At 43.1% G+C, this 27775-nt stretch overlaps 1 protein-coding gene and 2 long non-coding RNA genes across 3 annotated transcripts in view; 1 reads left to right on the top strand and 2 right to left on the bottom strand.

The window, feature by feature from the left end:
• Window positions 1-27775, bottom strand: part of SLIT3 (slit guidance ligand 3) — a 593860-nt gene that overhangs the window by 313857 nt on the left and 252228 nt on the right. The window lies entirely within an intron of this gene.
• LOC115294854 lies at window positions 157-2855 on the bottom strand. Its single transcript, XR_003910187.1, has 2 exons — window positions 1988-2855; window positions 157-602 (listed from the first exon to the last, which is right to left on the bottom strand). It is a non-coding gene; the product is annotated as an uncharacterized LOC115294854 (long non-coding RNA).
• LOC115294850 lies at window positions 2473-27377 on the top strand. Its single transcript, XR_003910182.1, has 3 exons — window positions 2473-2682; window positions 7516-7617; window positions 27060-27377. It is a non-coding gene; the product is annotated as an uncharacterized LOC115294850 (long non-coding RNA).

Genomic DNA, 27775 nt, shown 5'->3' with positions numbered 1-27775 from the left:
GACAATCTAGGATGCCCTGGGTGTCCTGTGTTTTATTCAGTAAGTCTGGACACCCCACATTGGGTTTGAAGAGAAAGTAAGCTGACAAAAATGATGTGGACAAAAATTCATATCCAAGTTTGTAGAACTGAAATGGCACACTGTGATTTATACTCATTCACATATAACACCTTTTATTTTTAGAGCACTTTATAGTTTATAAAGTTCCTTTGCATATACTATATCACTTGACCTTCCCAATTACCTGGTGAGATGAGAAATATGGGTCTGATTTTTTTTCCAGAAAACGATACAGGGCTCACGGAAGCTAAGCCTGCCCAAGACACTAAGTCCACCTGGGCCAAGGCCATAATCCAAAATGGCTTCAGCTCCCAGGATTCTCTGCTCTGGGGCCCTGCACTGCCTCTGAGTCCCAGCCTGGTCCAGGCTCCAGTCTTCCAGACATGACGCCACTGCATTCAGTTCCAAAATGCCTCTCCCGGGCTTTTGTGAAGCATGAAGTTTAAGAGGTGTCCGATTCCAGATGACCTCTGGTTTGCAGAAGGGCCAGAGGTAGAAAATGGTTTTACGCAGCGAGGTGACCACAGTGAAGTCTCTGTCACCTGTGGGTCCCGGATGACAAGACTTGTAAGAGGTCTAGTTACTAATCCTTTGGGCTCATCATATTCCAGGTCAGGTGACAACTGCCTACAAATAAGATGGCTCGATTTCCCTGCTACTCAGCAAGGAGGGCGTGGATGGTGATTTCTGAAGAAGGGAGTTGAGCAGAGAAGGAGGCCTGACTTCAGGATGCCTTGCAGGCCCCCCAAAAGAGAGCAGCAGCGGGAGGAATGCTCTGTCCAGCAGCTCAAGACAGCTGTTGCCTGTGGGGAGGGGCCGCTCTGTCGGAGTGCAGGGTTTAACACATCCTAAAATCTTTACTTATGGATGTCAGGTCAAAGGGAAGGGAAAAAACTCAACCAGACTTAAAAAGTTACCTGGTTCTGCTGTCAGTAAATGGGCCGCAGCTGTTTTTGCCATTACAAAAGTTGGTGCTTTTTTTTAAAGTATGTTGTAGGAAATGAAGAATAGGATCCCGAGGAAGCTCCATTTATACCACTGCCCACTTTGATTAAAATTTCATTTTTCATCCTATACAGAGGATTTCAATGGCAGGAAGATGTCCTTTTTCTTTGCTTTTTTTTTTTTTTTTTTTTTTTTTTTTTTTAAGTACTAGACGACAGGAACCTGGTTTATTGCCGCTTTTTATTCTTCATACTTTGATATGTTATATATATTATTTATTGCCCACGAAATAGTTAATACTAACAATGATAACTCCTCGTTGTTGGTGGAAGTCAGTTCTGGGGTGTGAGAAAGGGCATCTTACAGATTGGGGAATGAGACAGGATTCTGATGATCACCAAAACATTCAACACCAATGACTATTTTGTAACATTTCCAAAGCACAATGACCCGAGGCTCTGCAGACTTATAATAACTGTATCTGAGAAGGCTCTGCAGACCTGTAATAACTGTATCTGAGAATTTCTTTCAAACATCTCATCAGCAGCCACTGACTTGGAGCACGTCCTCTAAGGAGCCACCTCTAAGGAGCAGGGGCCATTCCTATGCCAGCGTCAGGACTCCTGGTCCATGTATCTGGGCAGCAGTGATGCAAATCAGAGTATGGTGCTCATTCTGACCAGGTGGGCTCACCTAACTGGATGAAAGGTCAGCAGGACTAAGCTCCTGCAGGGATTCCAAGGATTCCAAGTTTCCTTCCTCCGCCCCAGGCCAATAACTTGTAAACGTGGAGGCTCTGCTAAGCACTGGGATTTCATTAAGGGCCTTGTTAAAATTTACTAGAGTCAAATAAAGAAAAGATTCAGCCTTGGAAATCATTCTCCACCCATGTCTCTCCTTCTCCCCGCTTCCCACCCCCACCTCTGATCCTACTTATTCATCCATTAAGCAACTAACTACTGAGTGAGTTCTGGAAGGTTACCTGTGTCACATAGCTTTAAAAATCACTTCAGAAAACGCCTTTAGGAAGGTAGGTCACCTCTTTCCATTTGTATTACTCTGGCAGGTCCGGCTCCTCAGCAAACATGCAGTGAAGCAGCATGGGTGAAGAATGCAGAGACATGGACTTAAATCAGGCCCGAGATAAATCCTGATCGTTGAATCTGACCTGGATGACTCTGGGCAAGTTACTTAACCTCTATGAGTCTCACTTTCACATCTGTAAAATGGGACGAGTACTATGACCTACTGCGTCGCATACTGAGAGGGTTAAGGAAAGTAATACATGTCCACTGCCTACCCCAGTGTTGAGCACACAAAAGGTGCTGAAAATGTGAGCTATTACAGGGGGTCTCCCCTGCCCCCCACTCCTCAGCTTTGCTCCATCTTGTGTTTAAGAGAATTTCTGCCGGCTACATGGGGAACTAAGCAGAGGAAAAGCCATGTTCATGCTCCTGGATTTGCAACTTGTCCCATCCTTCTGTGATGTCATAATTTGAGTGGCAGCCCACAAATCTGAACACCAACCCGCCCTGTAGCCGGTCCCCACCTCCTACACACTTTTCATCACCCACTTGCACATAACATCTGGGGCCTCTACTTCCATCCTACCATCCTGTGAGCTCACCGCCCAGGTTCCATGTCCAACAATATGCAGAGAGCTGGTATCCTCAGGAGGTAAGAATACCAGGGCCTCCAGAATCCAAGGCAGGGAGCCCTCTTCCAGGGGAAGCTGAAATTTTGCAAAATGGGATACACGGGCAGGAGCATCTCTTTAAAATCCCTCTGCTCTGGGGGACCTGAACACAGGTTTCATTTTTCTTTTTTCTTTTTTAATTTTTTAATGTTTTATTTATTTTTGAGACAGAGAGAGACAGAACATGAGCGGGGAGGGGCAGAGAGACAGGGAGACACAGAATCGATAGCAGACTCTAGGCTCTGAGCTGTCAGCACAGAGCCCAATGTGGGGCTCGAACCCACAAACATGAGATCATGATCTGAGCTGAAGTCGGAGGCTTAACCTTTTTCAAAGGACCTGTATGCTTATTAAGACCCAACATGTCCCCAAGATTGGGTTACTCTGGTTCCAGCGGCTGCTTGGCCTCTACCTAAGCCCATACAGAGGCCAAAACCCACCCTGAATTAAACCTGGGCTATATAGGCAGTTCAGGGCAGTCGGGGCTTGAGGGCCTGAGGCAGGTCCTGGGTTGACAGAAAGGTTTTGAGCAAGGCTCGCTCCTTCTACTCATTCAGGTCTCTGCCTAAGTGTCCACCCCAGAGAATCTTTGCCAGACCTCCAAATATAAAGTCCCATGCATCCTGTTTCCTCTGCACATTTTCCTTTTCTATGATCTCATGTCACTTATTCCAAAGCATCTGATGTATATGTTTGCTTACCTGTACTTGCCTGCTTCCCCTAGACTGTCAGATCCCTGGGGAGAGAAGGTCTACCTGTCTTGTTCATGCTATGGGCCCAGCATGTGCTAGTTTTTGCATGGAGGAGATGAGGGAAAAGAACAAAAGACTCATAAGATGCCACCCCAAAATCCAGAGTCCTGCCTGCCACTGGAGCTTAGAGTGCAAAGAATGCCCTTTTCACGAAGGAGGGACAGTAACGCTCTTTTACTTTTGATGTTCTAAAGCACATGGACTGACCACAGTCTCTGACATCATACACAAGGCCTGAGCAACTCAGGGTCATTTTATCTGGCACTATGGCTGGCCACTAGATATTATACATATTCTCTCTCTCATACTCTCTCTTGTATCTAGTGAATTTGCTGTACCCAAATTGCTCAGGGCCTGTACATCTAAGTGTGAGTGGTAAGTCAGTATAAATTTGATGAGAGCCAAAAAATCTGGAGTATTGGTGGGAGCAAGAGGCTGGGGAGATGGGGGGAGGAGACAGAATAGGAACAGTCAGGGCTTTGCTTTAACGTGAAGTCTAAAACAGATCAACAAAGAAAGGTCAGGTCAAGACTCCTGTCATGCTAACTTCCCTCACATGGCCACAAATGCTTCCCTTTGCTTCTCTGAGCTGGCAACAGTGTTCTCTGTACATGGGGCTGCAGAGAAGGATGGGGAGGAGAGCAGAAAAGGGGAAGCCTTGTTTGCAGGAGGATTAAGAAGCAACCTCACAAGGCTGCAATAACTGTAGGCTACAGAACAAAACTTCCAAAAGGGCAAAAAGTAAACCTAGTTCTTGAGGGGGGCTACACACCCATGCAAAAATAAACTACAAACCACCTAACCAAATGAGAACAAAGCAACACCCTTGACACATAGATTTAACCCAGTGCAGATTCTCTATATATTATGAAAGAATAAAACAGGAGCAGCTCTGGCCACCCTCCTTGTCATGGCAACTACCACTACCTGACCCTTCCTAGATAGCTGTTCTTCTGCACAGGATGGAGTGTTCCTGCTACAAGGGCAGGTTCAGGGGATGTTTCCTGGTGACCCTGAATCCAGAGGGAGAACACTTGCAGGTGTGCATTTAAAGGCTGTGGGTACATCTGCCAAAGAACGCTGGAATTCCGAGTTTCAGGAGCCAGTGAGCAATGGGGTCCCAGAAACCAGAGTCTGGCAATATGCATGTTCACACACACACACACACACACACACACACACACACACACACACACACGTGGATAGGCAAGAACAGTTTCTGTTAGGATTGTCCCAAAGTAACACATAATCTGTAGCTGTATAACTTTGTGTAATAACCTGTCTAGACCATTCTAACCTTTTTGATAAAATTAAGACATTGGAATAGGTATTCTCTAAGGGCTTTCCAGGTTAAAACTAGACTTCTATGCAAACATTACTTTTTCTCAATGCTCTTTTGTTTTCCTCTCCCCTGCTCTTCCTGTTTCATCTTCTTCCTTTCTTCTTTTCTTCCTCTTGGCCAAGTGCCCTTCATTTGCTACACAGGGGCCAGTGACCCCCAGCAGCCAACCAAGAAAGCCAGCAAATCAGCAACAGTTTTCACAAGGTTTGGGATAGCTGATGTCCCACAGTTATGATTCAACTACCTAGCTCCTAGGCTCTAAGACAAATCCCCAAGTCTCTTGTTGAGCATTAAATAAGACATACCAGCCAGTCAGCAAAAGAGTCTTCTCTGACTGAGTCCTGGTGGTATGTAACAATAAATATAGCCACTGCACCAAGAAGCTTACTCTAATACAGAAACAGGCACACCCCAAATGGTAACATTTCTGCTGCAAGAAATCAATGGAGAGTTCATGGGGGAAATCTAGCAACAAAAGTATTATGCTAATTATGGGAGAAGTGACTTTTGGGGGATCCAGAAAGCCTTCCTAGGAGAGGGCATGATAATGTGCAAGTTTAGCAAAATGTAATATCTTCATTCTTCATTAAGTGCATCTACTCTTATAAATTGAGAAATCACATCATTTGGGATGCACTCATCCATTAAATATATATAATATGTGTAGTTATATTTGTTGAGTGCTGTATGCTATGAACGGCATTAAACTCATCATAAACATCTAATTCAGTCCATAATAAAATAGGAGATTGATGTCAGCACAGCATTAAGAGCATGTTACTAGTTTCACAGATTCTGGCTTTCTCTGCACCTCCATTTTTTCATCTGTGAAATGGGATAAATAACAGTATATACCACATAGGGTTGGTGTGATTTTTCAATTAAATATTACATAAAGCTTTTAATACAATGTTAAGAATGTAATAAATGCTCCATACACATAACTTATTGTTGATGGAATCATTTTCCCACATATAGCTACTAATGTCTAGAGAGCATAGTGGGCTCTTTGAGGTCACATGGCTAGCATGTCATCCCTCATGATGTAAACTACTGCTTGATGGCAACTTCTTTAAATTTTCTAGTAAACTCTGCACCTTCTGTGACTTGACCTACAATCTACCTTTAACAGTCACTGTGGATCTGCAGGTCAATTAATCTTGCCTTGGAAAAGTCATGCAAATGTATGACACATACAGTAGGTCCTTAATTAGAGTTAGAGATGCTTGTGGTCTTTACCTTGAAGTCTATAATAGATAAGGCGGCTTCATCAACATCTGTGATTCCTCTTTGCCCACCCCTGCCCCCCCATTCCAGACTCTGCTGGGAAACTCCCTTTTGTTCTTCCCTAATGACCCAGCTCACCCCAGGCACTGGGGGTCCCCTGCACAGAAAAGTCAAGGAGTGAGTCAAGAAGAGCTATGGCATGAAATGGGGCCAGAAAGGCAGAGACTTGGCAATGCTGGAGGCTCTCACAAAAAGAAGCTTTTAAGGAAAGGAAAGCAGACACCTTGGGGGGCATTCATAACACTTATGCCAGCCCTTGATTGCAGCAGGGTGGAAAGGGCGGACCAAATTGCCCGCCATCTGCAGCCAGCTCCTCAGAGTCCGGAGTGCTTCCCATGAGCCTCTGTACAGTAGCAGGGCCAAATTTCCTGTAGAAATGGTTGACCTCAAAGGTGTGTGCTACAGCAGTAGCTAGGAAGTGTGGCAGAAGTGGCATGGAAAATCAGTCCTAGGAGGCAGTTTTAGAGGAATTTTGTCTATAAGGAAAAGAAGAAAGAAAGTAAGAGAAAGAAAAGCCTAAGGAGGCTTCAAGCAGCTCCCCTCCCAAGTTTTATTTCATTTATTTGCTTATATGGGGAGAAGTCAGAGGAGCAATGTGGAGCCAATGAGGATCAAGGAAAGGAAAAGGTGCTTAAGCTGGAGAAAAACTCCAATTGGACACAACAAAGTTCTTTTTGAGTGCAAGGCCGATAAGATTGCTAGGTTTCACTGTTGAGTGAGGTTATGGTTCTAAATCTTCAAAAAGCAATTCTAAAAAAACAAACAAAAACAAACAAACAAAACAAACAAAGAAAACCCCCCAAACCTTCTTCTCCTCCCAGTCCTATATGTTTCCCACTTATACCATTTGTCCCAGAATTACCAGCATCATTTATACCATCTGTATTAGAATTATCTGGAAAGCTTACATAAATGAAAGTTCTCAGGCCTCACCTCAGTCGCTACTGAGTCAGAATCTCCGGGAGATGGGTGCTCCATAAACTACAATTTGACAAGCTACCAAGGTGATTCCTATTTACATGGATATCTGGGAGTGAACCAAGGCAAGGTGTCTTCCACCTTGAATATTCTGAATGTATGCATTTTATCCAAGCCATCAGAGGGGTGCTACAAGGGGCACTAAAATAAAAATAAAAGCTGCCTTTCCCAGGGAAGTGGGTTGTTCAGTGCTGGAGCACCACCCAAACACCAGGGCACAGCCAAGCTGATGGAGCTGAAGACACAGGTTGGGTTGGTAACCCTTGATTACAGACAGACAGCTGACAGGGCTGCCAGGCCTCATCCTGGAGGGATGGGCGGGGGGGGGGGGGGGGGACTTCACTTAAGGGCAAATTCCTGTGCCTAGAAATCAGATCTGAGTGCAGGACTGCCATCCTCTACTAGAGAAAGAAACCTTACAGTAATTTATCTTTCTCCCTCCTCTTATCTCTGAGTTGGGTGCTGAACTGTGCAAACACTTATTGATTTACTCTTCACTCCTGGGCGCTTTGCAGTCTTCTTACCAAGGGACTGAAAACGTCTCCACCCATTCTGAGGTATGTGACTGCTGATCCTACAGGAAAGGGGAGGGCTCGAAGGCACTTTTCTTTCTTTTCTTTATGTGTGTGTGTGATTTTTTTTTGGTCTTGGCCTACACAGTGTTTTTGTTGTTTTTAACTTGCCTTTTTAAAAAAGTATAATTAACATATAGTATTATAGAAGGCAATTTTCTTTTTCTTTCTGTTGCAACTATATCTTTGGCACATGAACACAGGGACTGGCATAAGGGACTCCTTTCCCTGGACACTCTTGTGGTGACTTCCTCAAGGTCGTGGAGAGAGCATTTTTGCCTCTCTGTTGGGGTGCCCATTGGCATCCAGCATTGACACCTAGTCTCTGTTGATTCTTCCAGGCTGATTTGCCTCCTTCTACTCTGGGCTGCTGGGTGATAGGAGGGGAAGTGCTGATCAGGGCTGTTTCACAGAACTTTTAGCTGCATCGTGGAGGGGCAAGGGAAGTGATACTGTTCAGAATTGGAATCGCCCAACTGTGTCAACTCATTCCCTATGACTGTGACTCTCTCCTCAGTGCAAACACTGTCCCTTCTCAGATGTGGGAGCTGCCATTTTTGAGAGGAAGGGATGCAAGTGGTGGAATGCCTAAACGAAACAACGATGCCTACCAGTCACAGTCTTGTTGGAAGGGTTGATTCTATTCCTTGCTTCACAACCAATTGTGGGTTGCGCCATATGCAATTTGTTACTAAGTAGAGTCCCAAGCTAATTCAGTTAAAAAAAATAAATTAGAAAGACCCATAGGATCACTCCCACTCCCACACATTCTGATAGCTTCCTTGAAGGAAAAAGAGAATTAGGTTTACCTAGATTAGTAAATTTGTCTGTACCTTGCATCTTATTTCCTATGTACTCAGAAGGCCCATAATTATGTCAAAACTGTGACATCCATGAGAATCAGAAAAAACTAATGGCTTAGCAGTATTCAGCAAACTGTGATTACCTACCACCTCTACCATTTGCTTAAAACAAGCTAGCGAGCGTGCCCAAAATGCATATTCCTGGGCCCGGTCCCAAAATACTGAGGGTGGAATCCTGAAATCTACGTGTTTAATAAATGTTCTCTTCATAGCTATCACGCCTTTTCTTCGAAGCATAGCTGAAAGTATTTCACTTTTATAAAGGACTAATTAAAGAAGTCCCCTGACTCCTCCTATTGCCTCAAAATCCACTTGCTATCACTGCCTCTAGCATTCACAGAAAATACACATACTTCTTTTCAGTTCTTTGTAAATAGTCTAAAATGTTCCTGTTCTGTGTTTTGCTTGGGAATAAGTTTGTTCTCTGGTCCAAAAAAGAGATTGGCAAACTACTACAGTCCTCAGGCCAAATCTGGCCCACTGCCTATTTGTGTAATAAAGTTTTATTGGAACACAGTCATGTCATTTTAGTCACATATTGTCTATAGCTACTTTTATACTGCAGTGTAGAAGTGAGTATTTGCAACAGAGACAGCATGGCTTGCAAAGCTGAAAATATTTCCTATTTGGCTTTTTGTATATAAAGGCATATATGGTTTAGAAGGGTGTGAGAGAATGCTTTGCTGTTGGACAAATCCATTTCTTTGTCTTCCTGGCACCTATGTAGACTACATTGCCCAGCCTCCTATGTAGTTAGGCCTGATCATGTGACTGAGGACAAGAAAATGAGGAAAGAAATTGAGACTGGCCTGGCCTGCTAAATCTCCCTGACTTGATCCTCCTAGCTCCAGACAAGCCTAGCCTTGAACCTAGGTGTCAATCTATTGAAGGTGGCAGAGCTTCATGAAGGAGTTTGGGTCTCTTAGTCATTACTTGGAGGCAATGCACTCATGCATGGAAATGGAGTTTTGTGCTTTATGTGAGAGAAATAAATCTCAATCAATTTGGGTCATTATACATTATATTAAATTCACCTGTTAGAGCAGCCTGAGGTGTAATTTAATTTAAACACAGAATTCCCTCCATAGGTAAAAGAGTTAAGGAGGGCGGAGGTCCTTTGCATCTTCAAATGCAGGATGGGAAATGAGGAACTGCTACTTATTTATAGGGAATGAGAAGAGTAGAGAAGAATCAGGGCAGTGGTTGTGGGAACTACTTTGCCTGAGGGCTCTACTCACATCCCATAATAATGCCAGCATAATGAATTTGTTCTCCCCGTTGATGACTGTTAGATGCCTTGTCATACACAGTGCTAGAGGAGGTGACTGGCCCCTTTCTCCAGAAAGTAAGTATTTTCAAGGGAGATGGAACAGTCTAGCGTCAAGGTTAGTATCTTGTAGAAAGCCATGAAGCACAGGGGAAAGAGTTCTCATAAGGTGTGGCAAACCTGGCTCTCAGATCTTTCCTGAAAAAATTAGCTGTGTACCTTATGGTAAGTCACCACCCCTTTGAAGGCATGACTTCCTCATGAAACAAGTCTACATCTTTAAAATGTCAGAACCAGACTGGATTTCAGATATAAGCTAGCTCAGTGGTTTCCAAAGCAAGTTCCAAGAATCCCTGTGATCCTTCAGAGGTCTCTCAGTATCTTCTGTAAGGTTTAAGGAATGGGCAGTGGGAAGATTCTGGGCTTCCCACTGACTAAACCAGCATGGCATGGCTTTTTATTTATTTATGGGGGGATAGTACTTTGAAGTGATAACTGATATGTTCCATACTGTCCCCACCAATACCTGAACACTTTCTTGTACCCAAGCACACAGGATACATTCTACCTTTGCCTGAGGGATGCATTGTCCTATACAACATAGAGAACAAGGACATTAACTCTTGGCTTTTAAGTTTGAAAAATCTAGACCTGTGCTATCCAACATGATAGCTACTAGTCACATGTGGCTCTCCAAATTTACATCAATTAAACATTCAGTTCATTGGTCATATCAGTCACATGTAGCTGTGGCTACCATAATGAACATTTCCATCATCATAGAGAATTCTGTTGGACAGTGCTGATCTTAAGCTCTAAGTACTTGGGATATACTGGGTTAGTCAGAATTAGTAAATTCTCTGCTCCAAAGATTTTTCTAGTTGGGAAAAATATTGAAAAGGATCATGAAAGGAGTTGAGATACAGATAGGCATGTGATAGGAATCCTTCTCTTAATCATTCTCTGCCATACATGGCGGGACTGGATGTGGATGCGATGAAGAATAATAGAAGCTGGGATCTGAGGAGACCAACTGTGCCAGGTGGAGCCAAGTGAGGGGGCAAGGCCCCTCAGAATTCCCTTTGCTCTGTCCTGATGCAGAAGCATTAGAGAAGAATGGATTCATGGTGGCAATTAGCAGTCTTGAAAGAGAGCTAGTCTTTGAGAGTTTCCCAGAGTCTCTGAGGATCAAGGAAGTAAAATAATTTCCTGTGCTGGGCAGAATTTCAGGGAAGAAGGAAGGTGGATGAAAAGAGGTGGTTGTTTTATTGGATGCCCAGATAGACTTAAATGCCCTGAACTATATGCCTATCACCTCCTTCCTCATGTGGGTACCATTTAAACACCTGAGAGCATGGACAAAGCCCTGGGAAAGAGGGTAGGGGACCCAGTAGTTGTGTGAAGTTTAGTTTTTGTGGGAAGTGGACATGGCTGAGCAATTGTTATATATACTGATGTTTGTGACTGAGTTTATATCCACTATGTATTTTTTATATTCTCCTTGTACAAACACAATCCTGCTACTGAAAATAATGAAAGATTGAACAGTTACATGAGTCAGAGATCAATGTTTCTTGCATCTAAGCGTACCTATTGGACCAAATGTGTCTGGGGTAACAGGTAGATGCAGGAAGTGGTTTCAGACTCATCATTGTTTTAGATGAAACATAGGGTGCATAAAGGTGAAAAAAATTGTCTTGGTATGTGCCCTAACTTTCCTCCCAAGGGGGACAAGAGCCATGACAAGTAAGCAATAGAGTATGTGCTCTGTGCTTAATTGAACACAGAAACTCACCAAGAAGGAACACACCCCATCCAAGCTTAAAGCCCTGATTTGCTCCACAAGAAAATGAGCAAAAGGTAAACAGGTATTAAGCAAAAATGTATTATCTTCTTAGTGAAAGCACTATAGCATCTGTACTTCTAGAGATGCCCAGTCTAAAATGATGTTCTCTGGGGGCCTGAGTGGCTCAGTTGCTTGGCATCTGACTTTGGCTCAGGTCATGATCTCAATGTTCATGAGTTTGAACCCTACATCAGGCTTTGTATTGACAGCTTGGAGCCTGTATCCTGCTTCAGATTCTTTGTCTTTCTCCCTCTCTCTCCCCCTTCCCCACTCACACACTGTCTCTCTCTCCCTCCCTCTATCTTTCAGTAAAAAAGAAAGAAAACAAAACATAAAAAAAAGTTTAATGATGTTTTCTGGCTATATGGTGGGGCCTAAGAAAACGAAAGCTCTGACTTCCATTATCTGGGCATGTTCTCTGTGAGTTCCTAAAAATTTCCTAATCAACTTATTTGTTGTCATACCAGCTACATTTTTATACTCAGATGGCCATCTTATGGTAAGGAACTGCACAAGTGTCCAGATGCACACAGGCATGTAAATGCAAACACACCAAAGAAGGTCCTAAGAACCAGGGTTTTGGTGTGAGTTCTTCCATGAGGTCCACATGCTGGTGTCCAGAGCAGTGAGTCTCCTGGCAGAGATAGTCTTAGGGTTTTATTTCCTCCATTACTATAAGAAAATGGTTTATTCTTTGTAAGAAAAAAAAGTTATATTATATTAGGATTCTATTTTAAAAAAGGAGGGAGTGGACCTAAGGTCAGGAACAAGACAGGGATGTTCACTCTCACCACTGTTATTCAACACAGTATTGGAAGTCTTAGCCTCAGCAATCAGACAACACAAAGAAATAAAAGGCATCCAAATTGGCCAGGAGGAGGTCAAACTTTCACTCTTCACAGATGACATGATACTCTATACAGAAAACCCAAAAGTTGCCACCAAAAACTGCTGGTACTAATCCATGAATTCAGCAAAGTTGCAGGATATAAAATCAATGCAGAGATCAGTTGTATTCCTATATATCAATAATGAAACAACAGAAAGAGAAATCAAGGAATCAATCCCATTTACAATTGCACCCAAAACCATAAAATACCTAGGAAGAAATCTAACCAGAGAGGTGAAAAACCTACACATTGAAAATTATATAAAACTTATGAAAGAAATTGAAGACTACACAAAAAGAATGGAAAAATATTCTATGCTCCTAGATAGGAAGAACAAATATTGTTAAAAATCTCAATACTACCCAAAACAATCTACATATTCAATGCAATACCTATCAAAATGACACCAGCATTCTTCACAGAACTAGAACAAACAATCCTAAAATTTCTGTGGAACCAGTAAAGACCCCAAATAGCCAAAGCAATCTTGAAAAAGAAAACCAAAGCTGGAGGCATCACAATCCCAGAATTCAAGCTGTATTACAAAGCTGGAATCATCGAGGCAGTAGGGTACTGGCACAAAAACAGACACTTGGATAAATGGAACATAATAGAGAACCCAGAAATGGACCCACAAACATATAGCCAACTCATCTTTGACAAAGCAGGAAAGAAGATCCAATGGAATACAGTCTCTTCAGCAAGTAGTGCTGGGAAAACTGGACAGCAACATGCAAAAAAATGAATCTGGACTTGTTTTTTTACACCATATACAAAAATAAACTCAGACCAAAATGTAAGACAGGAAGCCTCAAAATCCTTGAGGAGAAAGCAGGCAAAAACTTCTTTGACCTTGGCTGCAGCAACTTCTAACTCAACACATCTCCGGAGGCAAGGGAAACAAAAGTAAAAATGAACTATGGAGACTTCTGCATAGCGAAGGAAACAATCAGCAAAACTAAAAGGCAGCCGATGTAATGGGAGAAGATATTTGCAAATGACATGTCAGATAAAGAGTTAGTATCCAAAATCTATAAAGAACTTCTCAGACTCACACCCAAAAACCAAATAATCCAGAGAAGAAATGGGCAAAAGACATGAATGACACTTCTCCAACAAAGACATCCAGATGGCCAAGTGACACATGAAAAAATGCTCAACAACACTCATCATCCAGGGAATACAAATCAAAGCCACAATGAGATACCACTTCACTCCCATCAGAATGGCTAACATTAACAACTTAGGCAACAACATATGCTGGTGAGGATGTGGAGAAAGAGGATCTCTTTTACACTGCTGGTAGGAATGCAAACTGGTACAGCCACTCTGGAAAACAGTGCAGAGGTTCCTCAAGAAATTAAAAATAGAACTAGTCTACAACCCAGCAATTGCACTACTAAGCATTTATCCAAGGGATACAGGTGTGCTGTTTCAAAGGGGCACATGCACCCCAACGTTTATAGCAACACTATCAACAATAACCAAAGTATGGAAAAAGCCCAAATGTCCATCAAAGGATGAATGGATAAAGATGTGTCATGCATCTATCTATCTATCTATCTATCTATCTATCTATCTATCTATCTATCTAATGGAGTATTAGTTGGCAATCAAAAGAATGAAATTTTGCCATTTGCAACTATGTGGATAGAACTAGAGGAACTTTTGCTAAGTGAAATTAGAGAAAGAAGTATCATATGACTTCACTCATATGAGGACTTTAAGATACAAAACAGATGAACATAAGAGAAGGGAAGCAAAAATAATATAAAAACATGGAGGGGGTTGAAACATAAGAGACTTAAATATGGAGAACAAACAGTGGGTAACTGGAGGGGTTATAGATGGAAGGATGGGCAAAATGGGTGAGGGGCATTAAGGATTCTACTGCTGAAATCAGTGTTGCATGCACCATATGCTAACTAACTTGGATGTAAATTTTTAAAAAATGGAGGGAGTGAAATTTTCATTTAAAGAAGAATGATTTAGAAATGCCTGGGTGGCTCAGTTGGTTAAGTGTCTGACTTTGCCTCAGTTCATGGTCTCTCGGTCTTTGAGTTTGAGCCCTATGCTGTGCTCTGACAACTCAGAGCCTAGAGGCTGCTTTGGATTCTGTTTCCCTCTCTCTTTAACCCCTCCCACATTTATTTGCACTCTCTCTGTCTCTGTCTCAAAAATAAACATTACATTTAAAAAAGAATGATTATAAGACTAAAGATTTTCATAGGCCCTTAATGTTCTTTAGAGTCAGCTCTAGACCTCTGGGTTAGAGGCTGTTGGCAGTGAGAGGAAGCTATGGTAAACTCCCCAAAGGCTTCTAAGCTCACTGAGAAGTCTCCTTCCTCTCGCTCGCTCGCTCTCTCTTTCTCTCTCTCTCTCTCTGTCTCCTCCTCCTCCTCATTCCTACTCTCTGTTCTCTTTCCATCTTACTCCTAGCTACCTTCTCTTCACGGATGTCTTCTTGAATCTTCACCCTGGTTCCTGTGCCTCCAACTCTTGGGCTCCCTCACTATATTAAAGGCCTTGTCTGCAAGGTTCTAGCAGAGACAGTAAAGTTGGGTGGGTGTGTCAGTGTGTGTGTGTAAGGGAGCCAGAGGCTGGGTTTTTTTCTACCTGTGGTTCATCTATCTCTTCAGACAGAGTGGGGCAGGTACATTAGGGGCAGGTGCATTTTTAGAAAGGGACAAAGGACTGAATCCCCAGAAAGGGAAAGAACTGTTTTCTCTCCCCAGTGAAAACATTTAATCTTGAATTTGGAGAATTAGATTCTGCCAGAAGGCCATATTGGGTGTGTCCTGAGCTATGGGCCTCATGAGTGGTATTTTATTTATCCTCAAAACCAGTTGGGACATAGGAATACTTATTCTCCTTCTAGGAATAACCAATGAGAGGATCAGAAAGGTGAAGAACATGACCAATCATCCAGCTGATAAGCTTCTGAGCCAGGAACTTAATCCGAAGAGCAGCACTAAGTTCTAGCAACTGGGAGACCCCAGGGCTGCCAGTCCACCCTGGGAGGAAGAGGAGAGCCACTGAAGGGGCTGTGATAACAGCTCATGCTTAATGAGCACCTATCTCGTGTGCCTTATCTCATGAGCAGCAGGGCTGGGATTTGGCTGAGATCCTAGAGTTTGAGAACTACATTGCCCCTGTGTGAGCTGTGGGCAGACACACATTCTCTAACTTCAGGAGGCAAACCTTCCCAGTGAGGAGAGGAAGCTGTCCGTCACAAACCTCTCCCTGGGCAGTGGGAGCAGATACACTTTTCCTGCCAGAAGTTGCCCGAAGGGCTGCGAGGCTTTAAGGTTGACTAAGCCATAATCCTACTCTAGATCGTGGTGCTGCTTCCGTTACCAGAGCAACAGCACGGAACTGGGAGAACATACGTGCTATCAGATTTGGACAGGGAGGCGAGCAGCAGTGTTTGTCACTGGGAACGGAGTGTGACACAAACAGCCTGGGCTCCGTGCCTTGCCCAAGCTGTCACACGCACCCCATCCTCCAGAAGCAAACTGATAGCAACCCAGAATACACCACCCCCTACTTGTCTTTAAAGAAGAATAGCAGAAGAATGGGGGCAGAGAAGAGACAAAATGAGGAGAAGACACACACCCAAGACACAGGGCAGCTTCAAACAATTCCTACCTAGGCATGTAGAGCTCCCACAGGACCATGGGATCAGAGGCCAAATGTGACTTCTGAAATCTCCAGACACATCCAAATCTCACTGAATTAGAAGACAATCAGTAAACTCAATTACTTCTCATTAGGACATGGCTCTTCATTACTGTGGCTAGTGCTTTTTCAAAGAGGTCTGAACGGAAGTGTGAGTCAGGGCAAAAAGTGCTGGAAGTTTCAGAATGCAATCTGTCTTCTTTTGTTGGGCCCAAATCCGAGAAGGATGTCAAGTAGAGACTTTTCCTGATACAGTTCTGAAATCAGTTAGAGAGTTAAGAGGATTTAAAAAAATTATCTTGGATCCATCTGGAATTTTAAAGAAATTATCACTCACAGAAGAACAGGAGTGAATTCAGACAGCTCCGGCCCAGTAAAAAGCAGCAGCGTGGGCTCCTAAGTGCCTGGATCATTCTGGAAGGTCATACTTACTGCATGTCTCCTCCAAGCACCTCTGCCCTGTGGTGGATTCTGCAGACCTGATGTACCAAAGACCAAACCACGTGGGCCCAGAGAAAAGTAGACAGACTCAATTTTCCCTGAAACAGATGGTAAATTCTTCACTTTTTTTCTTGTCTTTGGTTTTGTTTTCTTATGAGTTCCTTCTGTGGGATGCACGACGGGAAATCCAGGAATACCTGCTAGAGACCAGGCACGCAGGAAGCCAGGACCTCTCTGTGGCAAAGAAGCCAAGAGATGGCTGAGACCACCTTTCTTTTTGACAGGGAAGCATGAAGCTCTGGGGGCCTTCTAGAGTCATGGTATGCAAATAATTTAACAAATGGCTTAACAGCAATGTTGTCAGAAAAAGAATTTCCAATTCTATCACCATGGTGACAGCTCATCAAAGAAAAAAAAAATCTAAATCTAAAAATTGCCTTCTTTGGCTGATGAAAAATAATAAATAGGGCTCCTGGGGCTTGTACCTGCTATTAACTCTCACTGCCACCCTGAATTCTCCCCCAGCTCCACCCTCATTCCTGGCCAGGTCTTCAAATAGTTACAGCCACCTGTGACTCCCCAGGATGTTCTTGAGCCCAGAAACTTGAAAGAGTGGCTCATTCCCGAACTCTCAAATTCCCAGCCTGCCTCCTCTCCCCATGCTCCTGCTGGCATTCATTAACCCCTGACCCCAGGTTTATTGGCTGTCCATAGCAATTTCACAGATAGGGCGTTTCTGGAAGTGGCTACAAGTCCCAGGTTGTGTCGACTCCAGGGATGGAGTGCTGATAGGGAGGAGGCTAGACTGAGTCAGAAATGGGCACTTGTGACTTCCTTCTGTTCTAAGGGCTATGCCACAGCCTAATTTTTATATTAAAAACTGGATTGTATAAGTCTCCAAGGCATCCTGAAACAGACAGCATATATACTTTGCCATTTCGAGAACTGTGATCCAAGCAACTGCTGAGGGAGTGAAGTTTTCAAGAAGCGGGGCCAAGAGCAGTGACGGATATACAGAAACAGCAAGTTGTAGGTGCTGGGAGGCTTGCTGCATCTTGCAGGGACAAGCAAATCCCAGGGAGCACCCAGTCCATCGACTGCAGATTACTGCATTCTGACATGAGCACACATTGGAACACTGCAAGATTATGACATATGGACAACTGAAGATCTATGCTTATTGATGTGGAGAGATGTCCACAATATGTTGTTAGCAAAAAGTCAGGCTACAAAATAATATATACATAGTGTAATCCTATTTAAGGTATACCTTTATGTGCATATACACACAAAAAGTAGAAGGCTGCATAGCAAAATGTTAATGACTATTACCTTTTGTGGTTTCTCCTTTTTATCTTTCCCAAATTTTGATGCCTAAGACAATATTTTATGTGGTGATTTTATATTAATATTATAATCAGGAAGAATCCATAAAACTCTAAAGCGACATTAAGAATGAGTTTTCAGGGTGTTTGGGTGGCTTAGTCGGTTAAACATCTGACTTTGGCTCAGGTCATGATCTCACAGTTCATGAGTTCAAGCCCTGTATTGGGCTCTGTGTTGACAGCTCAGACCCTCGGCTGCTTCAGATTTGATGTCTCCTTTTCTCTCTGCCCCTCCCCAGCTCACGCTCTATGTCTGTCTCAAAAATAAACATTAAAAAAAGTGACTTTTCAAGAATGAAAGATAGGGATCAGGTTTCTACTCTAACAGGCACTCTGGTGGGAAATAAAATTAAAGGGCCACATGGTCCCTGCCTTCACGGGGCCTGAAATCTAAATGAGGGGATACATGAAATAGTCACTAGGTCCCAGATCTTCAAGAGTAAATGAGCTAAACATCTGATGATGGTGGATCATGTTCTCACAGGTAGACACACAGTATGGTGGTTAACATCTAGATTCCCATCCCAGAGGGATGGACATTGATCAAGTTGCTCATCTGCCTGGAGGCCTAGTTTCCCATCTGAAAGTGGGGTGAGTAAGAGCAGAGGGTCTGCCTCAGAAGATTGCTGTGAGGTCTGGATGAGGTAAAGACAGAACACAGTGCTGGCAGGTTGACAGTCAGGAAATACCAACTATTACCATTACTATTCATTACCATTCTCACCAAGCGCTCTGTGAAAGCAAGTGTGGTCACAGTGTAGACACAAGGAAGATGGCCCTTTGGCACAACATCTTCTGATGCTGACAATCCTTTACCTTCTGGGAAAGACTCTTCCTTTAGCTTAAGTGTTTGAATAGGTTTCAAATGAAATGGCACTCATTTGCCCAGGAACATGGGAAGCCTGGCCCACGTCTCCTCTCCCAGGCACAGTGCAGTATTTATGGTAGTGCTTAATCTGTTGGTGACCTAATCTGTTGATGAAGCCAATCAATGCCTCCCCCCAACCCCAAGTAAATGACTTGCTCTCCTCCAATCAAAAGGCATCTTTAATCTGATTCCTTTTCACTCAACTCTCTACCATGACCCATGTTTCATTTCATTCCTTCTTTCCCCTCCTGCAAGTAATCAGCCTGGTCCAATTTGCTTGTATAAACAGGAGGCCTAGGTGGGGGGACGTCACTTGACCATGGCAGTTCTGCTTTTTATACTCCCCCCGCCCTGTTTCCTGAGACCTTTCAATAGAGCCAGACTTGGAGGAGAGTTATATTAAACAGTTTGACTCCAAACCTAAACAGCCCCTGAAGCATTAGTGGTTCAAAGATCTCCTGGTGCATTTATGAAAAGCCATTGATCTGGGAAGAGGTGTTAGCGGACTTGAAATGCACTAAGAAAACTCCTTTGCTGGCAGGAGGCAGACTGGTTTTCATTAAGGATCTGCCCTTTATCTTGTCACATCACTGACCTGCCCAAGCCGAGATGGGTATTTCCCCTTGCCTTGAGAGGAGGCTGCCTCTGGTTGGAAGCCATGATAAGAAAGCATTCATTTTTAAGATAGACACAAAGGACAGAAGTGACTTGCGTTACAGAGTGTGAACCCCAAATCTCCTTTATATTCTAACTTTTGTGACCACCTCTGATGCATAAGAGCCTTGAGACCGCCATGGGTCATTCCCCAGTGTTTGGTTCTCAGGACTAGGAAAATTGGGGGTGGGGTTGGGAACACAAATTCTCGGACTTCAGAGCTTCAGGAACTCGAAATACCACCTGGAACAGGGTCCCTTCTTAATCCAGAGGACCATTTACCAGCTTCAGGACAGTGTAAACTGTCTTAAGTCCCCTTTCTGCTGCACACTACTAGGTGACCTGAGATGCATTCCTTCCTGTCACTGCCATGATTCTCTCATCTAGAAGTTGGGCCTGATGACCTCACAGGGTTGCCGTGAGGATTAAATATGTTAATACATGTAAAGACATGTAAAGTGCTTTGCACAGTGTCTGATATAAAGTTGACACTTGGTAAGTGCCAGCTATTATTATTGCTTGCTATTACTATACTATTATTTATGCAGCTTAAAAATTGTAAGCAACACTTTGCATGTCATGCACATGTGCATTTTCCCAAAAGAGGTCTATATACTTAGTTTTCCTTTTCTCCTAAAGGGGAAGAACCGCTAATCTAGCTAGACTTTCTCCTTTAACTGATGAATAAAAATCACACCTGAGGTTTATAGTGTTTGTTCCAGACAGATACAAGGCCAGAAACAAAACCCCAAATCTGTTGACTCACTGTCCAGTGCTTTGCAAATTTCTGGAGGCATTAGTGAAGGGAGCCCAAACCTTACCCAGCGGTGAACAGAAGAAGTGGTCTATAAATAAATGTGGAACAGGAATGAATACATATTGGCAGGGTTAAGGCAGAGGGGATGTTCAGGGGTCTGGAAGTGTGATGGCTGTGGAGTTGCCAAAAACCTCCTTCAAAACAGTAATCCACAGGCAAGGCAGTGGGTAAACCAGAGTGAAGAGGGGGAGTGGGAAGGGTCCACCAGCCAGAACTTTCTCCAGTTCCAGACTCCTTTGCATTTCCCCTACACAGAAAAGCACATTTATCCTATAAGCTTCATAATGTCCAAGAAAATATGCATATTTGACTTAGGAACTAAGTAGTTTTGAGTTCTGAGTGATTGTACCTCCAATTTTCAGGAGATGCAGCCCCAGAATTTTGAGGTTTGCATTCTTTCTCCTTTGACCAGGTTCTTTAAAATACTTTCATTTCCCCTAGTTCAGTGATTGTTAAGTGTGTCTTGGGACCACCACTATCAGTGTTTCCAGAAAACTTGTGGGAAATGCAAGTTTGGGGGAACTTCTTAGACCCACTGAAGCAGAAAGTCTGGAGCAGGTCCCAGAAATGTGCTTCAAGAGGGTCTCTAGGTGACTCTGAAGCACAATCAACTCTGAGAACCATTTATTTAGGCCATCAGTGTGGTAGAGAAATGTAACAAGGAAAGAGGGCTTAGAAAAGTCTAGAAATTTGAGTCCCTGGAATACTTTTTTTTTTTTTTGGTATGGAATAAACTGAAACTAGATTAGTAACCTAGTTCCTCTTGTGTTTTGCAAACAAGAGATCTTGGAGGGAAGTGGAAAATAAATTTCAAGGTCTTTCATCTCAGTTACCATGACATGTTCATTTAGCATTGTGTGGGGAGGAAGGGAGAGGGAAGGAGGGGCAGCAGTTAGGGTTGTAGAGGAGAATACACAATTCCAATGGAATCCACTGTAATTTAGGGGCAATTAGTGTCTGCACATTCTCCATCCATGAGGCTCCATTAATCCAGTTAATCCTTATCTTCCAATCAAAAACAAACATCCTTGAGTGTGCTTGGGATCCTTTTAACACGTTCTGCCCACCTGGATGCTGTCCTCGGCCTTATAATCCAGAGCTTTTAGGAGCCACTTCAGCTCCTGGGAAGGGGGGACGACTCACCGTCTTGGCTGGATCCTGCCAGTTCCTTGGAAATAAGCCCTCTCCCAGGCTGCACCCTCGCCCGAAGCACACGTTCTCTGGCTAGACCTGGCCTCTCCCTGTCATTAGGCAAGTCGTTCTTGGTACTCCCTTGCTATTCTGGGCAGCCTTCCCTGACAACTCCTTGACTTCCCCTTGCCTAAGTAATGCAAGAGCTTGGATAATACTAATACCTTGTATTGCTAATGCACTCTGCTGTTTCCAGAGGCCTTTCTTACTTGTTTCACGTGACCCTCCAAACTACTGTAATATCATTACCCCTCTCCACTTTTCACCTACGTTGACCCCCTGCAACTTACAGATGGGGGTCATTGAGGCCTCCAGGGGTTACATGACCTACCAAATTCCTACAGCTAGTGGGAATGGATGACACTGGTAGGTTCAATCTTAGGTCTCCTGATTCACAGGCAAAGACCTTCCTGCTATAGAACATCTTCTCTTTCTGACAACCCACCTAAATCCCTAACATTAATGAATAATGCATTTGTTCTTTCATTGTGTTTATGTCTTTGTGACGCCTCTGTATCTGTGAAAATCAGTGTGTCTTCATTTAAAAGCCTTTATGGAGAAGAAATCATATCTGTGTAACTCAGGCTTAAATAATAATATAAAGTACTTCTACTTATTCAAAATATTTTCTTTTTCTCTTATTTTGTCTACAAAACAATCCAAAAAGTACAGATAAGCAGTGTTATACCTATTATAATGGTAAGGAAACTAAAAGCTGGCCAATAAAAGCAACTTCTTGGCTCAGAAGTAAAAAGTGGTATCATTGGGAATAAAATACAGATTTCTAACTTTTGGTGCTGTATTTATTTACTATATTCACAGTTTTAAAATTGTGTTCTGAGAACTACAGGGTTCTTATATGCTGCCTTGGGAACTCCTGGAGGAGCCACAGAAAGTTAGGGCTGGCAGCGCTCTGGGTATCCTACCTTGGGTTTAACTAGAAGAGTGTTCTCTCCCTTAAAAAGCAGCTTGGAAGCGCTGGTAGGTTGTCATTTCCTGTATGGAGTACCCAGCATAGCAGTAGTCAGGTTTAGATAGTGGCTTCAGTATAGTACCATTGCAGGCGGCCCTGATGGGCCCTGAGGTTCTTGCAAACACTTCTAATCTCCTGACTTGCTGTCAGTGTAGGAGGTGAAAACTGCGCCCCATCCTCAGAGAGGGCAAGCTATCCCACAGCCTTTTCACATTCTGTTCATGAATTCAACAAATATTTGTTAAGCAATTACCATGTACTAAGTTTGACGCTAGGGTGTGGAACGAGAATGTAGAAAACTAGTATGAAGGTGACCGATGCCCTGTCCTCATGCAGCTTCACACCAGTAAATAATTCCAAATCATAATAAGGACTGGGAAGGAAAGATCTGCCTGCAGTATGAAAGTGTAAGGGCACGAGAGGGGATCTCATCCACTTCGGAGGTCAGAGAATTCCCCTCCAAGGAGATACACTGAAGTGAGGCTTTCTCAGCAGGGTAGAGAGGGACAGGGAGACCATTCATGTTGTGTGAAACAACATATTGTCTAGATATGAAACAACAAGAGTGTGGCCTGTTTGAAAGATATCAAGGAAATGAGCTGGCCCAGGAGTGCCAGGAGATGGGAGACGGGTCAAGCAGCACAGGGCTTAGAATTTATACAAAGCAAAATGGATGGCTGTTGCAGAGATTTAAGTAAGGAGCGTTATGATGGATTGGCATGTTTCCAAAGATGATTTTAGCTACTGTCTGCGTGAAAAAGAAAAATAAAATGTTGGTCAAGAGTATAAAGTGAAGAGTCTTTTGAGGAGTCTCATTAAGGTGGTTTTGTATATAAATGACCTAACTGGCCCAATTACTTTCTAATACTGGAAGTAACATTGAATGCTCTTGAGGGTGGAGCAAGTAATCAGAAAGAAAATCCATGGCCACACAGTGAGAGATGCCCTTGGAGATTTTATAATTTAATGTGGAAGAGAGAGAGAGAGAGAGAGAGAGAGAGAGAGAGAGAGAGAGAGAGAGAGAGCAGGCAACAAGGACACATGGACAAGAAGAAGAGTGGTAAGAATTAGAAAGTTCTCCTTTAGATTTGGATAACAAGGTCCCAGCCCTGCACTTCCACATCTTATCTGTAATGTGAGACAGGCCATTTAACCAAGCCCTTAGGCTCATTTTCCCCAGTTGTGATGAGGGGCTAATAACCCAACCAGCACAAGTTATCAGGCAACCTGATTACATAATGTAAGTCAAGTGTTTTGTAAATGGTAAGGATATCATTATCCATTAAGGATACCTTAAAATACAGGATGCCATTATCACTAACCACGTCAGTTTATACACAGTAATTATAATTATAGTTCTGAGTAAATATGGAATAACATTTTTATCTCCAATTGCATCCCCAAAGTAAGTTACTAGACACCAAGGAATTTGTGTTCTTAGATGGGGTCAGAGTTTCACCATATTCCACCATAAATCTACCTTTATAGTTTCAAATGAGAAAAGCTGTACAATTACTTGATAATTTTATTCTTTAGAATTATATTTACTCAGAATTATAACTACACCCATATTTGCCTCATACTATATTTCCCAAACCCTAGCCATTTATGGTTTAAAGTTATACTTTTAAACCATAAATGTGTAAATATTCACTAGGTATTTTATTTAAATTGAATTTATATATATTCCCTTCCACCTTTAGCTTTAATGAATTTAAACCTCAAGAATACCACTTGTGAATATTGTTTCCTAATTCACATTAAAATAGGTGGAAGGCTATCAATATACAAATAATCTGAACTATCAAGCTGTAATATAACATCAGCAGTAAACACTATACTTGGAAAATAATAGCTTATACCATTCATATTTCAGGAACCTTTTTCAATATTAAAACTAATAGGGCCTTTCATTAGACAAGGGCTTCTTAACATTATAATCACCTGGAGAGTTTTTAAAACTCTTGATGCCCAGCTGGACTCCAGATCAATTAAACAAAAATCATCAGGCATGGGACCCTCAGTATTGTGCCAAGTTCCCTAGGATGATTCTCATTTGGACCCAGGTTGAGAAGCAACCTAGATTCTTGGGTGCCTTGCATAACTGCCTGGGCCTCCTAGGACTGGCGAGATGTTAAAGATAGACTATATGGGGAAAATCTGGCAGCAGTGTGGAGTCAATCACACTTTTTGCCTTATTCAGAAGGGACTAGCCATCTGAATAAAAACCAGCAGTGCTACTACTAATAGGCAAAATTAATTGAAAACTAAGTTTACGTTAGTTACTCTTTCAAGTAGTATTACTTCATTAATATTTAGAGGAACGCTGCAAAGGGAGCACTGTAATAATCTGTTTCTGAGATGAGGCATCTGAAGCCCAGAGAGGTGTAGGGACTTGGCCAAGGTCACACAGTAGTAAATGACAGAGCTGGAATGGAGGATCCTTGAAAGCAACCCCAGGTCTCCATCCTTTCTTATGGCTTCCTACTTAAAACAAATATCTTAGGGGCTAGAATCTTGTCATATGGACCAGAATCTCCTATCTCTGTACCTTTTTAATCAGCTTAACGATAACCCACAACCCTCGGACCAACTTCTCTGTGCCTTTTTAAAAAGTTGTTTGTGTGTTTATTTTGAGAGACACAGAGAGAATGCAAGCAGGGGGAAAGCACAAGGAAAGGGGGACAGAGGATCTGAGGCAGGCTCTGTGTTGACAGCAGAATCTGATGTGGGGGTCCAACTCATGAACCGTGAGATCATGACCTGAGCTGAAGTGTGACGCTTAACTGACTCAGCCACCCAGGTGCCCCTCTGTGCCTTTTTATTAGACTTCTTTCCCCGTCCCTAATTTTGCAGATGAGTACATTGTATCAGTGTGCAAATGAAGGCTTATAGAGACTGTAATGTTTCCTGGGTCCTATAACCAACACCACGTGTGGTCTTGGGAGAGTACCCTAACTTGTTTTGAATGTGCTTTTTCTCATTTGAGATGCAACAAAAACTCTCTGCCTTGCACCCATTAATATTTGAAGAGGAGGCATCCAAAGTGTTGGGTCCCCACTGCTCCTTACCCTGGAGAAAGCTCCAAGGGGAAAGAAGGATGGTTTCCAGCAGCCCAGAAGTCACTTTTCTCCTTTGTGGGATCCAGTTACACCCAACAGACTTCAGTCTGAATAAGCAAAACTAGATTAACACACCTAGGGAATCTTTGAGTGCAGTCTCAGTTTTTAGCATCCAGCTACAGGGAGATGAGGAGAGTCTGTAGGTTTCTATCAGAGAGATGAAGAAACCGCCCCCCAATTATGCAGCAGATTCTGTCTCACAGTTGAATAAAGGGCATGAAATCGGATGTTCTTCAAGCTCAAAATAAAGCAGTGGAAAATCCACCTCCCTTCTTCCTCCATAAAGAACATCTAACGCATCTCGTTTAATTTCCGAATAGGGCAATGTTCTTTTTAAGGGAAATGTTAAGCAGGGATTAAAGACACGATGGGCTGTGTAACTCTATCCTCCGCTCTTTCATTGTTAATAGTATTTTTTTTGGCGGCTCTGTGCAGAGATGTGGGAAAAACCAAAGTCTTATGTAAATGAGAAGTGACACACTGATAAACCAAGCGCCAGACCTGAGGTCTTAATTACACAGGAGTCTAGATGTCAGAGTGAATGCAGCTTATTGACGTTCAGAGGTTTCACTCAGTATTAAGTTGGACGACCTTCTTCCGGGAGCAGAAAGCAAAGCGCAGGTTTCTCATTACTCAGGGCCACATTCGCAAAAGGCAAAGGGCTACGTTCATGCCTGGGCATTTCTCTGGATAGAATACGTCCTTGAACTCTGACACCCCCGACTGCTTGCAGTGGCACAAGCAAAGCAATGTGTTTGCAGGTGTTTTGCCAGCTGTGGAGTAAACTGCTGCTAATTGACAACAGTTCTTTAAAGCAAAGGTCCCTAATGGCATCTTCCCCCTCCCCTCCCCTTGACACAGCCTACCCTCCCCATTTGGCATCATTTGTGGCATTTGACACACTGTCAGAGGCATGATCTCAAGAGCTAATACTCCTGTGAGGTATATGAAAGCATTAGTAGCCACTTTTTAGGGGTGGGAAGCCTGCAAGGTCAATAATGAACAAACATTTGTGTTGCTGAACAGGACACTTGGGGGATATAGCTCACAACAAGGCATTGCTGGTGGACTGGAGTCCGGGGAGGTTTATACCTCCTGGCCCAGGGCTCTTTTCATTAGCTTGACACTGTGGCCATTATCCTAGGGGGTACAGGCTGTGTTTTTAAAAGGGGCTTGGGCAGAACCTAACAGCTCTCAGTGGGTGTTGGGGTCTTTGCCTTGGAACAGAAAAATAATACATCTTTTCCTTTCACCCGTACTAATTAAAGTGTCAGGATGGAGCCCCACCACTGATTTGACACATGACATGACATCCCTTGTAATCTGACGTGTCTTAGGCTAACATCAAAGCCCCGTCAAGGAAAATGGAGCGGGATACTTAGCGCGTGCCCATTGTAGTCTGACATATAACTCCATCCAGCTTCATTCACAGGCCCTCGCTCACCAGGAGATTAACCCATCAGGCCGCCGAGTGAGAAGGGACAGAGCAGACCCTGACAGGAGGCCCATGATGCAGGGGAAATCAAAACAAATCCACCTGCTCAGGGAAGACTGTCCCAACACCTCATCCCCCTGCGGACATCTGTGGCAAGTGTCATTGCAACCACTGGTGTGGCACTGGGTCATTTATGACTGCCTCATGATATTATTTTTCACTGTTGTCTTTGCACTGTTGTTTGACGACTTTGTGTGATAGTCTCTTCTCACTGCAGAAATAAACCACAGCACCTGGAAGGCGGGAGCAGCTTGAGCACGTGTCTGTTCTAGCAAACTTCTCTGGTGACCCCACGAAGGGCTGGCTGATTTTGTTTCTGTTTTAGTTTTGAATCTGGCATGCACCAGTACTTTTTGGAGAATACACTCAAAATGAGGGATCACAAGGATGAACATGGGTACAGATGTCTTAGCAGTGTCACAGTATGATGTGTCTAAATGTTTATACTCAATTTCTGTACTTCTCTGTCCCAGTAACATGCAGTGTCTCAATTGGCACCAATCTGTGCACCATGCTTTGAGTAGCACCATGGCAGAACACTGGGGTGCCTGGAACAATGTGGAACATAAGATATCTATGTACCTGTTGATTGAAGAGATATGTGCTGTATATGTAACATATATATACATATTATCTCTATATATGATACATCA

This window comes from Suricata suricatta, chromosome 6 (assembly GCF_006229205.1).
Source record: "Suricata suricatta isolate VVHF042 chromosome 6, meerkat_22Aug2017_6uvM2_HiC, whole genome shotgun sequence".
In the NCBI taxonomy this organism is placed as follows: Eukaryota; Metazoa; Chordata; class Mammalia; order Carnivora; family Herpestidae; genus Suricata; species Suricata suricatta.
The sequence above is the reverse complement of the archived record's forward strand: the minus strand, read 5'-3'. Positions and strand labels throughout refer to the sequence as shown.